The 17039-nt window shown below is 36.0% G+C and overlaps 1 pseudogene; it reads right to left on the bottom strand.

Moving 5' to 3' along the window:
- Positions 1–774: 774 nt before the first annotated feature.
- LOC120130114 lies at positions 775–15228 on the bottom strand (annotated as a pseudogene).
- Between the last annotated feature and the right edge of the window lie 1811 nt (positions 15229–17039).

Consider the following 17039-nt stretch of genomic DNA (forward strand, 5'->3'; position numbering starts at 1 on the left):
AAAACAGGATTCAATTTTAGAATTATGAGTGAAATATTTCAAATGATGTAATATTTTTGTGACCTGAGACGAGTTTTCTATAAAGCATTTTAGAAGAGTATTGTATCAAGTTTGAAATATACCAAATTTATGGTAAAAAAAGAATGTGTGTATTTATATTCTTGATGATTTCTACATTTATATGATCTGTGCACTCTTATCGGTAAACATATCCGAATCTCTGACCTCCAAAAGATGTTGCAAACAATACCAACTAAACTAAGACTTGATCCACACGTGACAGCTTTAGTAGTGCAACAAAAGCAACACTGAGAAAATTGTATGTCCCAACATATATCAATTTCATTTCATAAAGTTTTAAGGAAATTATTTATCACATCAAATGTGGTAACTAAATCATAAAAGTTATTCTACACTTTCTTCACTAAATACAAGTATGCAATATAATTCGGAAAAAAATGAACAGACTCATCTAATCTTTTCTCATCTCTACACTGCAACCATACAAGTACAACAAGGATCATTAACGGAAGAAAACATGTAAGGCGAGGTCGATAATGCCCAAACCAAGTAGTTTTATCATGTCATCAACCCATAGTATCGTAATGTGTGTGGGGACAATACCCATAGCATTTGTTAGGTTTTAGTTCCTACAGTTTTTATAGTCTTCGCTAGTATAATAGTACACCATATTACCAAAGAAATGGATAGCATATGAATACGATGCTGAAGGCTGATTTTTAAACAAAGCCAGCAAAAACCAGCTAGCTACAATCCTACATTTACATGTACACTTTTTCCCAAAATCTTATTTACCTCCTCAGTAATAAAACCTTTCTAATCTGTTCTTTTCATCATTGAGGTTCTAAAAGACACATCATTTGAAGGGTTAACCCGTCCTAATCTCTCTGAGTCAGTTTCCCTAGAGCTACCATTACTATTACTACCTACATTTCTACACTGTTTACTTGTGTCAGAGTGGGAAAAAGGAGTGGTTACCTTGCCTTCCACATCCGATTGCATGCTACTCCCCCTGGATCGTCTGTCCAAATCGACATTGTTGCTCCCTTTAGCCGAATCAGATAGGGGAGAATACCTTGAGTAAAGAGGAGAAGTGGAAGATGATGATGACCCATCAGAATCAGAACTCCTCCAGGGGTTGTTCCAGCCACGTATTGAATCACCGAATACAGGGTCCAGTAAGTCATCGCAGATAGAATCTGTTGTGCTATCAGTACAGCAGGAACCATCATCAGAGTTGCTGCTGAAGAGGGAAGAATTATCACTTGCCGAGTCCTCTTCGAAAATCCTCTGTAACCGACTGTATTTCGAATAAAAGGATTAATGCTCGCTGGGGTATCAGGATGAAATGAACTGGGGTAGTGGTTCTCAACACTAGAATGTGTTGAAGAACTTGACTTGGTAGAATTCTTTGAGTTGACCCTCAACAGAACCGCCTTCTTTCTGTTCCTTATTGATCTTGGGGCCCTGGGTGAGCACCTGCAAGGTAATATTTTGTTAAACTGAAGAATGACAACATATAAATTTTAATAGCAAAAAACGTGATTGAGATTCATTACCTTGCATAAAGAAGCATATATGCACCTTTAGTTAGAACACTTTCAAGCTCAGAGGATGTTACCTGCCAAATTATCACCAACACAAAAACTTAAGAAATGATTTGAGAGAGTAATTCTCAGGTCTCCTGTCAGATAGGAAATTTAATAGATACAAAGCAGAGAATCTAAATATCACCTATTGTGTACTAACATGACAGCAACAACTAATCATTGCAAAAGGCAAAAAAATTTAACATTCAAGGGGGGCAAAAAACTTTTTCCAAAATTAAGGGTTTGGTAGGGTAGGTAATCAAACATAGATAGAGGGAAGTATCGCATGGTAAACAAATGATAACAGATGATAATTGTAGAGTACATACTTTGCTGTCATCAATCTTGAACCACTTGTCTTGGACGTTTTTAACATAGCAAATGTAATGACCCGAAAATGAAGCATTCATAATATCCAAGTGAACCACCACCCCATAGAGCCTGTAAATAGGCGAATTATCACTTGTCCCACTCATATATGGTGCCAGGTTCAAGATCTCAGGGAATTGAATTGCTTTGTTAAGCTTTCCAAATTTACCAGACTGCAACGTAAAACACAAGTTAAGCTGTAAGAATCCGCAAAATGAAAAACAAAATTCTTTATGAAATGAGTACCTGAAATCGCTTCAAAGCAATTGTAAGAACATTTGGGGCCTCTGATATTGTCAACTTCTTTTTGGCCTTTTCATAAGTTTTGCATCTGAAAAAACAAGCATCGAAGAAATAAGCAAACCTCTAAAAAACAATTCCTTCTAGCGAATAGACAAGTTCGTTAAGGAATCACAACCATGCAGACTGCATACTATTATACAATAACAGCACCAATTTTGACGACCACAAGAACTTTTTGACAAGCAATTATAATTCAAAGCAGTTCTTTTAAATTTGTTTATTTTCCAGTCTCCGTCTAACAGAAGAATAAACACAGAATTTTCAAGTTGCAACTATCAACGCAAACATGGAAAGAAAGAGGAAACACAATACATGAGTACAGTAACCACCAATGCAAGATCATGAGACAGCAGAATAACACATTGTCAGACACCAAAAAAATTTTTGATAGGAGTCAGACTCCAAAAATTTGAGAATATTTTGTTTCTCCAGAAGCATCAAAATACAGTCTAGGGCTTCTTTGAAGTATCTACTTATAAAAATAAACAATGTCCAACAAATTAAAAGCCCAAGCCAAAGAAAGCAATGGCTTTCATTTGAGCATCTACCACGCCTAAAAACTAAGGTCAATAAATAAAATAAAATTAACTAGTATTTTATTTTGAAAATACAACTATACACATAAAAGTTCAACTTCAGCTTTCTTAACGGTATTTTATGTCGAAAGAGCATTTAGAAAATAATGTACGCAAACAAACCTGCTACATTGGTACTTATTTTCTCCATCTAAATCTCTGTCCTTGTAAACCGATGAAGAGCCTCTTCCAGGGTTCGTATGTCTCCTTCAATCTCAACAGTAAGGTCCATCATTCTTTCATGACGTTCAGACTTGCCTTGACACTTAATGCACTGTATCTGCGGAAAGTAATAAGAAGTTTATTTGTGTACAGTTTGCAATTTAAGATAGAATCATTCAAGCAGTTAGCACATCCGATGCCTAAACAGCAGGAGACATGAAGAGAATGAGCCGGACACAGAAAAAACATAAGAAAACAGTTCCAGCCAGAAAGTAGATTGATCGTAAATGAGTACCTTCGACCGGAGATAACCTCCAAATATTAGTCCCACTAAAGTGGTTTCTTCTTCTAAACAACCTGATGAATGCACCCCAGCTTCTTTAAGACATTCAGATTGCATCACATCAATAACGCATCTGTAAAATAAGATTCATCAATAAACTACATTGGCATTTTTGAAAATATTACTCATCTTTCATGAAGAAAATATTATTAAAGAGGAAAATTCATTAAGCATTAGTAAATCTATCTCACCTTAAAAATTCATGTGCATCTTCTTCTTTTCCTTCAGCAAGTTGGCCACAAATATTTTGTAGTTGGGACAGTATTCCTTTAGGGGACAGTGGAGATTTTCCCTCCTTAGCCTTCAAAACTAAATTTTCAAAATCACATGTGAAGCACCGTTCTTTCTTTGAACCTGATAAAGCAATTTTTAGTAAGAATCATCCAACATGCTACCTCAAAATCAAAATCAAAATCATTCCATATTTATAAAAGGAGACACACATGCTTTGGAATGGACTCCCTGAAGAAAGTAAGCAGTCAACGGAGGAGTGAATGTCAAGCATTGGAGGACAGCATTGGCATAACAGCTGCAAAATGTAAATGGTGCATTAACAACAGAGAGAGAAACCTTGACGGGAACACTATAATAAAATAGGTGCCCACAAAAGGTCCACAGAATGTAAAAAAAAATTGAAAAACCTTAGAGGAATATTGAACAAACTTAGAAAGAAGGTTGTTATTTTTTACAACATAGTTTACAGCCTTTATAGAGTGGTCTAACTATAAATAAGTAACTCCCTAAAAATTAGTAACTCCCTAAGAATTAGAGACTAAGACTAGATCCTACCGTACAAGGGAACTCCTAGGAATAAGGTAAGTAATTTATCATTAATTTTAGGAATTCCAACACTCCCCCTCAAGCTGGAGTGTAGAAATTTATCAAACCCATCTTGCCAATAATTTCTTCAAACATGTTTCAGCTCAAGCTTTTGGTCAACAAGTCTGCAACTTGTTGTCTTGTAGGTAGGTAGATAACACAAACCTCTCCCGAGTTAATTTTTTCTTTGATGAAGTGGCGATCAATTTCCACATGTTTGGTACGGTTGTGGTGAACATGATTATGTGCTATGCTGACAGCTGCCTAGTTGTCACAATGCATTTTTATAGGTCTGGTATAGGACACTTTTAGTTCTCTCAGTAGTCGTTGTATCCAGATTCCTTCGCATATACCATGAGATAGTGCTCGATACTCTACCTCTGCACTATTGCGTGCTACAACGGAATGTTTTTTACTTCTCCATGTTACGAGATTACCCCAAATGTAGCTACAGTAACCACTTGTAGAAAGTCTGTCGTTAACAACACCTGCCCAGTCTGCATCAGTGTATACTTCTACACTTCGGTTGGTAGTTTTCTTGAAGTGCAGACCTTTACCCAGAGTCCCTTTGAGATACCTTAATATCCTTTACGCAGCTTCCAGATGTTTCTCCCTTGGAGCATGCATGTACTGGCTGATAACGCTCACACTGAAAGCTATGTCTGGAAATACCTGCCTTAGACCTTGCCACCTCCATTCCAAGAAAATATCTAAGATTCCCCAAGTCCTTAAGTTCGAATTCAGCACTAAAAAACTCTTTTAACCTTTTAATTTTGCTTAAATCATACCCTGTTAATATTACATTGTCCACATAGACAATGAGAATGCAACATTTTTCACTTTTCGAGTGTTTGTAAAATATGGTGTGGTCAGCCTGTCCTTGAATATAGCTTCTACTAGTCATAGCTTTGGCAAATCGGTTGAGCCACGCCCTTGGAGATTGCTTTAGTCCATATAAGGACTTCTTTAACTTACACACTTGGCCCTTGCTCTCTTCAAACCTGGGTGGGAAGTCCATGTACACTTCCTCATTTAATTCTCCATTGAGGAAAGCATTTTTTACGTCCAATTGGGTCAAGGGCCAATCCAAGTTTACAGCAAGAGATAGGAGTGTTGGGACCGTCGGCGAACCCCATGGCGCAGCGGAAACAAAACTCGACGGTGTCACCAGCGATCCAAGTACGAAAAACTGAAATCGAGGGGAAGATATGCGAATACTTACAGTGGGTTCTTTGAAAAACAACAAGGACAACAGTGAATACTGGTGGTGTAGATCGGTTCAAATCGTAAGCCTTCACGAAATCACGTCTCGACCTCTACTCAGTTCACTCGATTGAGAGCAATCTTAGTTTTCCCCAAAACTCTTTTGAGAGAAAACGACTGAAGGTTTTTGTGTGTTGTTCCAAACGGCTGCTAGACTTAACACACCCTTTTATAGTCAAGTTACCCTAATCATATTAGGGTTTCTATTATTTCAAATTAATTAAATCTATATTTAATTAATTGGAATTTAATAATTCTTTTATATCCAAGTTACCCTAATCATATTATGGATTTTATTATTTCAAATTAATTAAATATATATTTAATTAATTGAAATTAAATATTCAGGATTATTAAAATATATACTTAATTAAATATAGATATATTTTAGTATCGTACAACAAATTGTACATCTTTGCTCGTTTCAATCCTAGGGTGTGACCCTGTAGGTTTTTGTAACGTTAGCAGTAATTATTAGAACAATTCTAATATTACATACAATGAGTGACATCTAGCAATATATCATTGTCACCTAAGTTACAAGAAAATATGATTCGACATATCATCTTGGTGATTAACTCTTTTATGTATTTCATCCTTATGTCCTTTATATCTAGAATAGGCACAAGTCTTGGAATAATCACACTTGTATAGCCCATCTATTGTTTCTTGATATCTAGAGTAGACTTTAATTAACGAATAGTTTATGATATCTCATATCAACTTATTCGAGCATGGCCATGCGTTTCTAAATCTTACTCAATCAAGTGGCCTGTGATATATTTCCTATTATGTAGGAAGAACAAATCCTATCTTAATCATACACACCCACTACATATATTGAGATGTATTCAATAACAGTCTTTATAGAACAACCAGTTACGGAGCTTGATTAGTTGCATCAAAACATACAACAATATATGTTAGGATAGTATTGATCTCAAGTCTGAGGATCATACATATAGTCATCAACATGAGCAATGTTATGACCGTCACATAATAATCCAAGACATATGCTCATGGTGGGTCAATCCAATACATTGTTCTCTAACAATATAATCATGTATCAATTCTGACATCTCTATGTCAATGACAACTCGTTGTCATCAATCAATAACATGTTAGTCTTAAGCATATTATTATTGTCCATGCCCATAATAATACTTGACTAGGGATATTTTAATAATAACAATTATGTCATTATATGGACTTTATTATCTTCCAGTTTATGTTAAACACATATATATAACTGAAAATAATAGCGGCAATGCCTTTATTCAACAAAATCGGTAAATAAAAGTATTAATACAATCATCATATGATTGGTCTTTGGGTATACTCTAACAAGGAGAACTCGAATGGTGTTTAGCTTGGCAACTGGTGCAAACGTCTCGTCGTAGTCAAGGGCAAAGGTTTAAATAAAGCCCTTAGCCACAAGCCGAGCCTTGTATCGGTCGATACTGCCATCGGGTTTAAATTTTGTAGTGAAGATCCACTTGCATCCTACGGTCTTCTTACCACTTGGTAAATCCAAGACTTCCCACGTTTCATTGTCTTTGAGAGCCTTTATTTTTCCATCACAGCTTACCTCCACACAGTTTATTTAAGAGCTTCTTCTATATTTTTCGGGGACTTTTACAATATTAACATTAGACATAAAGGCTTTATAAGACTTAGATAAGTTTCCATAGGACACAAACCGAGAAATAGGGTGTTGAGTGCAACTCCTTGTTCCCTTTCGAACTGCAATCGGAAGATAGATGGATGGTGATGGAGGTGAGACTTCTATTTCAGAAGAGTCCTCGGGTGGTGATGAAATTGGCACTGTTGTTTCAGTTTCAGGAGAATAAAGTCGTCGAAAGTATAGCCGAAGTTATGGGGCTTGTTCTTGCTGCCTTCCTTGATCAGGTTGTTGTTGTTCTTCGGTGGTGTGATTGATTATGCTAATTTCTTGTTGTTGCATAGGAGAAAGTCCCTAAATCTGGAATTACAATGGTTGTTGGGTTGTTAGGTTTGTTTGTGATAGTAGAGGTAGGATCATGAGGTATAATGAGAAAAGTATTAAGGGTCTCATCTTCATTGAGAGTCTCCCCCGAAGATGAGATGCTGCAAAGTATGGTTCGTTCTTAAAAAAGGTGACATCCCAAGAGACAAACATTCGGTGTAAGGTTGGTGAGCAACACTTATAGCACTTTTGTGTGGGGGAATAGCCAATGAAGACACATGTGTGGGCTCGAGGATAAAGTTTGGATTGATTGGGTTGATGATTGTAAACAAAAGCTTTGCAACCAAATATTTTTGATGGCAGGTTGGGAAAACGAAATAAAAGAAAGGCCTTTTGAAGTGTATGTAGAGGTGTTTGAAAATTTAATACCTTTGATGATAGACGGTTTATGAGGTAGCAAACTGTGAGGACAACCTCTCCCCACAAGTATTTTGGGATACCCATGGTGAACATTAGGACTCGAGCCACAGCAAAGAAATGTCGGTTTTTTCTTTCGTATATCCCGTTTTGTTGAGGTTTGTTGGGGCAAGAACTTTGATGTATGATGCCTTGGTCAGAAGGGGAAGGGATTAGGACAGAGTTGAAATATTCTCTACCATTGTCATTTCGGAGAGTATGTATGGTAAAATTAAATTGGGTTCGAAACCATTGAGTGAAAATTTTGGAAGATTTTGGGTGTTTCGAATTTTTCTTTGAGGAGGTATACCCAACAAACCCTAGTGTGGTCACCAATGAAAGTTATAAACCATCTAGCCCCCGTCACATTCTTTACACAACTGGCTCTCATAGATCACTGTGTATTAACGAGAAAGGTTGAGATTGGACATAAGGCTTTAATGGGTATGGTACACGGGTGTGTTTGGATAATTGACAAATTTCACATTTCAAGGAGCTCACACTTTTATTGTGAAATAACAATGGAAGATGTTTCTTCAAATACAAGTTTGGATGTCCTAGTCTACGATGCCATAACATAATTATGTCCTCTTTTGAAGTAGATAGAGCCAATCCTTCTTGTCTACTGTCTTTATTCCAAACATAGAGTCCATCATCAACTTTAGCAGTGCCAATCATCCTCCCTGATTTTTGTTCCTGTACCACACAACCAATTGCAGAAAATCCAGCAACATTTTCATCCTTGGTAAATTTACTTATTGAAAGTAAATTACATGACAATTTTGGGACATGTAGGACTTTATCAAGGGAGAAATTTTCTGCTAATTTTACTTTTCCAATTCCAGCCACAGTTAGTAGGAACCATCAGCTATGTGAATTCAGGATTGGTTATGACAAGGTGTATAAGTGTGAAACAAAGTGAGGTTACCTGAATCGAGTATACAGGCGGATTTGTTAGGTTCAAAGGCAATGTTGAGGGCAGTACCTTGGGTGGTTAGAGAACCACTAGCCGTAGAAGTACCAAGCAACTTATGGAGTGTCTCAAGTTGGGTTTTGGTTAGGAGAACGTCGAGAGCATCATCTGCGGCAGTGGAGGTATTAATGGACAGCATTGTAGTCTTATTCTCCTTCTGGTTTTTTTCATGATAACCATGGAATTTGAAGCCCTTTTCCTTTGTATGACCAGCACGATTGTAGTGGTTGCACCATGGTCTGTTTGATCCAAAATCATTTTCAGCATGAAATTTTTGTGGTTGAGGACTTTTAGAGATAAGAGCAGAATTTTCAGGACGACGGTAACCAATTGTTGTCACAGGTTTAAGTTCTTATGGGTCTCCCATCATGACAAGTCGTCATTTTTCTTCTCTTGTAACTTCTGCAAATGTTTCTCCGATTGTTGGTAGAGTGGTTCTGCTCAGAATTCGTCCACGGACCTCATCTAACTCACGATTCAATCCTGCTAGGAACTCATAAAGGCATTCTTTGTTGAGATGAGTCATAAACTTGGTGTGTTCCACGCCTTCGCCCCAGTCTACCTCGTAGTACATATCCAGCTCCTGCCATAAAATTTTTAGATTGTTGTAGTAGTGAGTTACTTCGAGTGCTCCTTGTCGAATATCCTTTAATTTCAGCTTGATGTCAAATACATGGGAGGCGTTTCCCAAATCCGAGTAGTTTTCTTTGATTGCATCCCACGTCTTATGCAGTTTTGAAGAAGAGATAGGTGCGACTTATATGGCCTTCCATTAAGTTAATTAGCCAAGCCACTGCAATCGAGTTGTTGAGTTCCCAAGTCGCGTAAGTCGAATCTGTTGAAGCTGGTCGAGAAATTTCTCCATTGATGTAACCTAATTTGCCACGACCACAAATTACCGTAATGAGTGATTGAGACCATTGCAGGAAATTTTTTCCATCTAGACGATGATTGGTGATTATGAGGGAGGAATTCAGGTCACTTTAAGAGGTTCCTTAGTTAAAAGTCATTTGTGAGGTCTTAGTTTCGGATAATGTTTCATTGTCACCCATGGAAAATGGATTCAACCGGAGAGGTACGAAAGATTAACGAGAGGGACAAGAATATAAAGACAAAGGAGCAGGATCGAATTATTCCTATAGCTCTGATGCCATGAACAAACTTAGAAAGAAGGTTGTTATTTTTTACTAAATAGTTTACAGCCTTTATAAGGTAGTCTAAGTATAAATAAGAAAACAATCTCTAAGAATTAGAGACTAAGATTAAATCCTACTGTACAAGGGAACTCCTAGGAATAAGGTAAGTAATTTGTCCTTAATTTTAGGAATTCCAACAAATATAATAAAACCAATAGAAAAAAACAACACGAAGGATTTAAACAGAGGAACGTGAGCAATTAAAATAAACATGATTAGCACTTTCTATCTGGCACTTTCTCATAACACACATTTGAGTAACAGAATCAAAGAATAATATGTTCAATTTCAAACTTATCACTAAAGACTTATTCCAAATTTTTATAAGTAGATCCAGAATGGACTTTCCGTCGTGGAATAAGGAGACTTTTTTTGGCAGCAAAAAGGCGGTTGATAAATCTAGGCCTAAAGGTATACCTCCATCTCAATGAAGGAATTATGGGAATGTAAATCTATCTTTAGTAGAGGCATCAACAGCTCAACTTGCCGAAGTTGTTGTCCACGCTGGAACCACAAAGGGGTGTTCTGGTAACAAGTCTGGTGAAGATGCAAGAATTGGGAGAATCGATTTTAATAATTGGTGGAAAAAAGGTCATACAAATGTTAGGAATGGGTACAGAAGTGGATGATTCACGTTATTCATTGAAACTTACCAGAGAAGATCCATTGGAAGAGGCTTTGATCTTTTTCTTGTAATCACGGTCATGTAATTGATGCCTTCATTCCTAACAAAAGAAATTCCATAGGGGTTCGTTTGGGTTCATTCGCTTCGTAATAATTGAAGAAGCAAGGAAATCGATATCAAAGATGAATGGTTCTCATATTTACTGCAGCAAAATTAGTCTCTTTGGCCAAATATAATCCTCGACAATCTTATTGGAGAAAGTCCTCCACAGTTGTTCAACAAAAATCTGGGATAGAAGTTGTTTCGAGGATTAAACACTGTGAAGTTGAGGGTGTTGTGGACGAAGATAAACTTCACGTGTTGAGTAACTGTCTGGTGGGTTGGTGCAAGAACTTTACCAAAATCGGTAATCTTGCTAGCCAAATGCAAGCCAAAGGACTCACTGGTTTCACGTTAATGAGAGCTGCTGGAAATGTAGTTCTAATGGTTTTTGAAGACTTTGTTTCATTGAGAGTAGTGAAGAATGAAAAATTAGACTCTTGCAAAATGGTTTTCCAGAGTTGAAGCTTGGTCAGAGGGTCTGGTGGTGGAGTGTCGTCGAGTGTGGTTAGTTTGCGAAGGGATTCCATTTTACGCTTGGAATTGGGATACTTTCAAAAACATTGCAGCTAAGTGAGGCAAATTATTAGCAATCGACGACAGCTGTGAGTTTCCATCGTCTTTTGATCGGGCTAAAATTCAAATACTCACAAAGTCTCAAGTGAGAATTGACGAGTAGTTGGAGTTGAAACTCGGTACTAATTCCTTCAGAATCAAAGGTGCATGAAATTGATCCTTCATTCAAACCAAATTCTTGGGTCCCTAAAGTTTGCGATGATTCATTAGAATTGGTTCCTTCAATTGGATCGTAACTGTTATGGAGCTCTATGCAGAGGCATTTCTTTTTGTTTTCATTGTTGACAGTGTTGGTTTTCTGTTCTGCTATGATCTATTGCGTTGGTTTTTTCATTTTGACTGGGGTGTATTTTAGACATAGGGTTATTGTCTTTGGGGCTTTGTGGTTGACGATGGTAGATTTTTAGGTGATATGGTTTTTTTGTAATGGTGTATATCCCCGTATGAGGGTATTCTGTGTTTTCACATGTAATGGGTGTTTTATTTAATAAATTATGAGACTTTTTTCTTCCTTCCAATGTTCTTCAACATACTTCTTAATATGTGGAAGAATACGAAGGGAGTTTTAAATGAGACATCCAACTTTTATAAAAAAAAGACTTATTCCAAACAAGGAATAACAACAAGGGCTAGTGAGTGCCAAAGTGTTAATTGAGTGTAATTCAATGATAAAGCTACTTCACCAAGTAAAAAAATAAATAAAAAAGATTAAGAAATAAACAAAGACAAAAAATTTCATATAAGAGCATGTCACTTGACAACAATTAAGAAAAAACCGAACAAATAAAATCTATTTTATGTCCAAGTCAAATGACTTCTACACACAATCCATGCCATTGAAAAAACATAAAAAAGTAAACGGACAAAATAACACTATAAAACCATTATCCCCAATATTGTTTTTCCAAGTATTGGACATGATAAATGTCTAATCTTATATTACCTGTTCCCGCAGTTTACAAGTCCACATGGTTGTAGGTCCAACTTGTTCGCACTGTAAAGGTTGACAAATGATTCATAAAGAAAAAGTACCTACAAAGACAGAAGAAAATTTCATGAAAAGCTAATAATGTCAAGGGCTATACTACTACGGTTAAGAATAAAGCAACTTCAAGCAAACCTTATCATTATATTTTCCAGCAACCTCATTACCAACTCCTAAAGGATAGTGTTTGGGCAACTTAGATCCTCTAATTTGATCAACAACTTTCCACATAGAAGTTTTCAATTCATTCGCATTATTGGTACAACTTGAAACCTTAGGTAATGTAGCAGCATTTGCATGAACATCGTCAAATTTTCCAGATTTTGCACTGGAAACCACTTGCAACCCAGCACTGGATGAATAAGCATCAGAAGACCTTAATGGATGAGAAGCGCTAGGTCCATTACCGTTATCTCTAGAGTTCGACTTTTCAAAACATGAAGATGACAAGTTTCTAACTGATGGAACATCTATATTGATAGCTTCTCTGCGTTTTGGGACACGCGAAACATTGTTAGACCCACATTCCACATGGTTAGAGCATTCAGAATTTGAGGATGGGGAGCTGTTGATATTCAGAGCATCTAAACCAACATTTTCTAGCAAAGTTACTCCAGAAAGCTCGGTATTCCCCAAAGCATTCTGAGGAGAATCATCCAATTTGGCAGCTTTAACCTTCCAGCCTTGTGGATGTGAGGAAGAAGCATTTCCAGACAAATTGAATGAAAAATGTAAAGAAGATCTAGTATCAAGTGAGACACTTATACCATCTTCTTTAGGATTAGACTGAAAAGTGTCATTCATAGATGCAACCGATTCCAGATTTCTGCCCCAGAACCTAGAAGACAACATATGATCGTCAGATATTAAGCCCTCAGGCATATCACTAATGCTTGAACCTGAAGAAGTAGTTGCTCTGTACTGGATCTCTCCACCTTGATCAAGCTTCATCTGATGTAATGAATTTAATTTAGAAACTTTATCTACAGAATCAACCAACTTGGCAAATTTTGGGAAAGACAAAATTGGTTTGATCCACATTGTTGACACCAGAAGCAGTCCAAAACATGTCAAGTTTAGAATCATCAGCAGAAGAAGATGTGTCAATTTTATAAGGCTCATTTGAACTAATGCTCTCGCTCACAGAAACATCATCAGATGAGTCACTACCAAATATAGAATCAGAAAACACGGCATTGGAAGAATCTGAAGCAGAGTTCACTCTTTCCCCATTAGCCTGGAACTCAACAATTTCATCATCATCCTTCTCATGTAAAACTGCAGAACAACTTTTGGGACTAGAAAATGAAGGTTCAAAGGTCGAATTATGTAATTCATATTCAGTGGACGATATTCCAGTTGGCTTTGCATGGGGCTTTTCTTTGGTTTCAAATATGTCTTCATTTTGGTGTTGTGTTATCACCTTCTGACCAGAATCATCTCCCTCATGATGATTTGGTGTGCATCAATGGAAGCCAGATAGCACTCTTCCTTGTGACCTTGCCTCCAGTGAATAACTTGACACTGAGTAGAACTAATACATCCAAATTGTAAATAAAATACTGTTAAAAGACAATTCTTTAACAAAAACAGTCGGCAGAAAATAATAATTCTCAAAACAGCCATAATTCATGATCAATGTACCATAAAGTCACATCATCATAATTCTAATAACATGATAGGGGAAAACTAAATTATTTCCTGCGTTCATTAGAGTGGTATTATCTTTCTTTCCTTTCCCCCCATCAAATGAACCACATTTTAACGATTTGCAAACATAATAAGTGAACATACAACACCTCAACTCCTAAACTGCATGGCATAAAAATGAACTCCTAAACTGCAAAGAAGATAGGACACAGAAGAGGTCATATTCAAGAGAATAGTTAAAAACATATATCACACCTTTGTAAGCAACTAAGTATAGATTGGAGGCTCAAACATGGCATATAAAGACTGAAACGTTTGATGAAAACCATCCATATTACAATTTTTAAGGCAATATCTAAACACCTCATCCATGAACAATGATAGAGTGTGAATGCTGAATCTATTATGTAATTTTCACGAGTCTTCTAAACTGCTTCATTTCTGACTTCATAAACCCCAAACCCGAACATTGTGCCCCCTGAATTATATTTCCACATGCATTTAGAGTTTGGATAGATAACAGAGTATTTATATTACGCCTACACTTTCTGTGCACTTATAGAAGAATTCCCTAACCAAATATTTCTTCAACTGGATACCATATACGAAATTATCCTCAAGTAAAGAACCAAATTCATCTCCAATACAGTTCAAACTAAATGCCCTAAACAAATAAAACCACAATAAACTGAATTAACAAAAATACTTACCAATACCGAACAGCTTTACAGCGGGAGCACCGTGTAGTAGTAGGAGAATAACAAACAGCGCATTGGTGATAGTTCTGCAAAACCGAGACAGTGCCGTAGCCAAGCGAAGCCTCAAGCTCGGCCCTAGCGGCCTCCTCCGAGGCCAAAATCATAAGTCGCTTGATCTCCACCTGTCTGGCAATCGATAGCCTCCATTGCCGCCTAATGAAAAAGCCGATCAGAGGAATAACAAACGAGATCACAAGGACCAGGCTTGAAAACCCTAGATACCCGAAAAGAAGCATTTATCTGTACAGAGAAGGCATCAAACGGAATCGGCAAAACCTAGCTTCCAACAACGTCGCTGTGGCGATCGCTCCGGCGAAGGGAACAAATTCTAGCCGTCGAGCATGCAATCACAACCGTTGATTGGACTAAAACGAGGCCGTTAAACTGTCCGGTGATATCGAAATTTAAAAATTGAAAGGAAAAAAGAAGAAAAAGAAGAGCAACAAACCCAAAGAAACTGACAGTGAGAGAAGAATGTTAGATATTGCTTGGGTTTAGCAAAAAAGTAATTTTTTTACTTTTTAAGCCTCTGCTTTAGCTCGCAATTTTCGGACAACACAAAATAAATTTTCTGTTTGTCTAAATTGATATATACTTTTAGAGAGAAATTAAAAGAGTAAAATACAAATATAGTCCTTATAGTCTTAAAAATTTACATTTTTATCACTTAACTGTATTCATTTATGTTTTTATACATTTATGTTTTCATCATTTGAGTTAATCATTTTATATCAATTCAGTTATTTCGCCGTTAACTTATAATGAAAGGATGTCATAGCCGTTAAATAATCGGCATAATGATAAATTTAGCTCTATATTTACATAATTTATTGATTTGATTCATAATTATAAAAAGTACTAAATATTTATATATTTTTCATTTGGTCCCTTAAAATGTCCCTTAAAATTAAACGAATCACTCTTTCATTTTCACAATATTATCAACAAATATGTCAAACTAAATCTGTAATTTTTTCAAACCATTTTCCTTCAAACCAAACAAAATTCAAAACTAAAATAATTTTTAAACCTAATTTTTCAAACCTTTTAAACCCATTAAAGTAATCAAATTCATAGGTGATTTTGAAAATTATAAGATGTACTTGAAACCATAAAAGCATTATCTTCACCCTTAATTGATGGATCTATCAATAATTCAACCCAAACTAAAATTAAAGTAGGTAAATTACAAATTTACTCACTGAATTTTATTCTTTCTTTGATTTCATTCACTATACTTTTAATGTTTTCAATTTAATCACCAAATTTTATATATTGAATATTTTTATCACTCTGTCGTTAATTTTGTAATGCGGCTATGATGTGACATAAATAACTTTTTTTTACAGATAAATCGTTGATAACTTTAATAAAAGCAAATGATATGACACATGTTAGTTCCTCATGCCCAAAAGATTACATAAACAAACTAAAAGGCAAAAGAACTGAAAAGGAGATTAAACCAACATAAAACTAAAAAAGCAAACAGTTTCTTCTTTGAACAAAAGGCCGTCAACGATAGACTTCAACCGACGGAAAATGAAGGCGATAGAAGAGTTAAGGTTGAAGAGTAGATGAGGGGTTTCCTAGTTGAAGTGTGAGTTTCAGAAACCCTCAAAAAATTCCTTGAAAGTAACATGATATTCATGGAGGACGCTAAAACAATATTATTCATGTACAAGATGGCTCCTCTAGCTAAAACTGGTTAGACGAGCAACGAGAACCAATTGAAGCTACTGCATGCATTCATGGTTTCCATTTCTACCAATAAAATTTAATGAGCATGAAGAGAAGTTCCTTTCAACTTGTTTTTTATCTCGAATAATGCAGTCAATTTTTAAATGATTTATCTCCTCCAGATTGAGTTTCAAGAAAATTGTTTTAGAGTCGCTTTCGATTATAACTAAATAGATATCGATATCGAGGCCAAACTATATTTCTTAGATCATTGTCGTAGCTTCCACATCAAACAATGAGGATGAAATAAGGTAAAATTATTTCTTTGAAAACACTTGTAACATCTATCTCGTGTATATCTTTATGTATATAAGATACATATGTCACATCACTTTTAAAATAGTTTTCCATTTGAAAATCCGTACAATTTTGTTTCATTTTATAACCATTATAATTTACTTATAATTAAAACATGCATTAAACTTACATATACAACAAAAAGAGATGTTTCATATTTCACCGTTTTACAATAGTTTAACTCAAAAGCTTTTCAAAGTGTTTTTACTAAACCTATTACATGCCAACTAAAACATATTAAAAGCAGACATGCATGTCATATTGTTAATGATGAGGCGACTCTGTCTTGATGTCTGAT

The sequence above is a fragment of the Hibiscus syriacus genome, unplaced genomic scaffold (assembly GCF_006381635.1).
Source record: "Hibiscus syriacus cultivar Baekdansim isolate YM2019G1 unplaced genomic scaffold, ASM638163v2 tig00110511_pilon, whole genome shotgun sequence".
NCBI lineage: Eukaryota > Viridiplantae > Streptophyta > Magnoliopsida > Malvales > Malvaceae > Hibiscus > Hibiscus syriacus.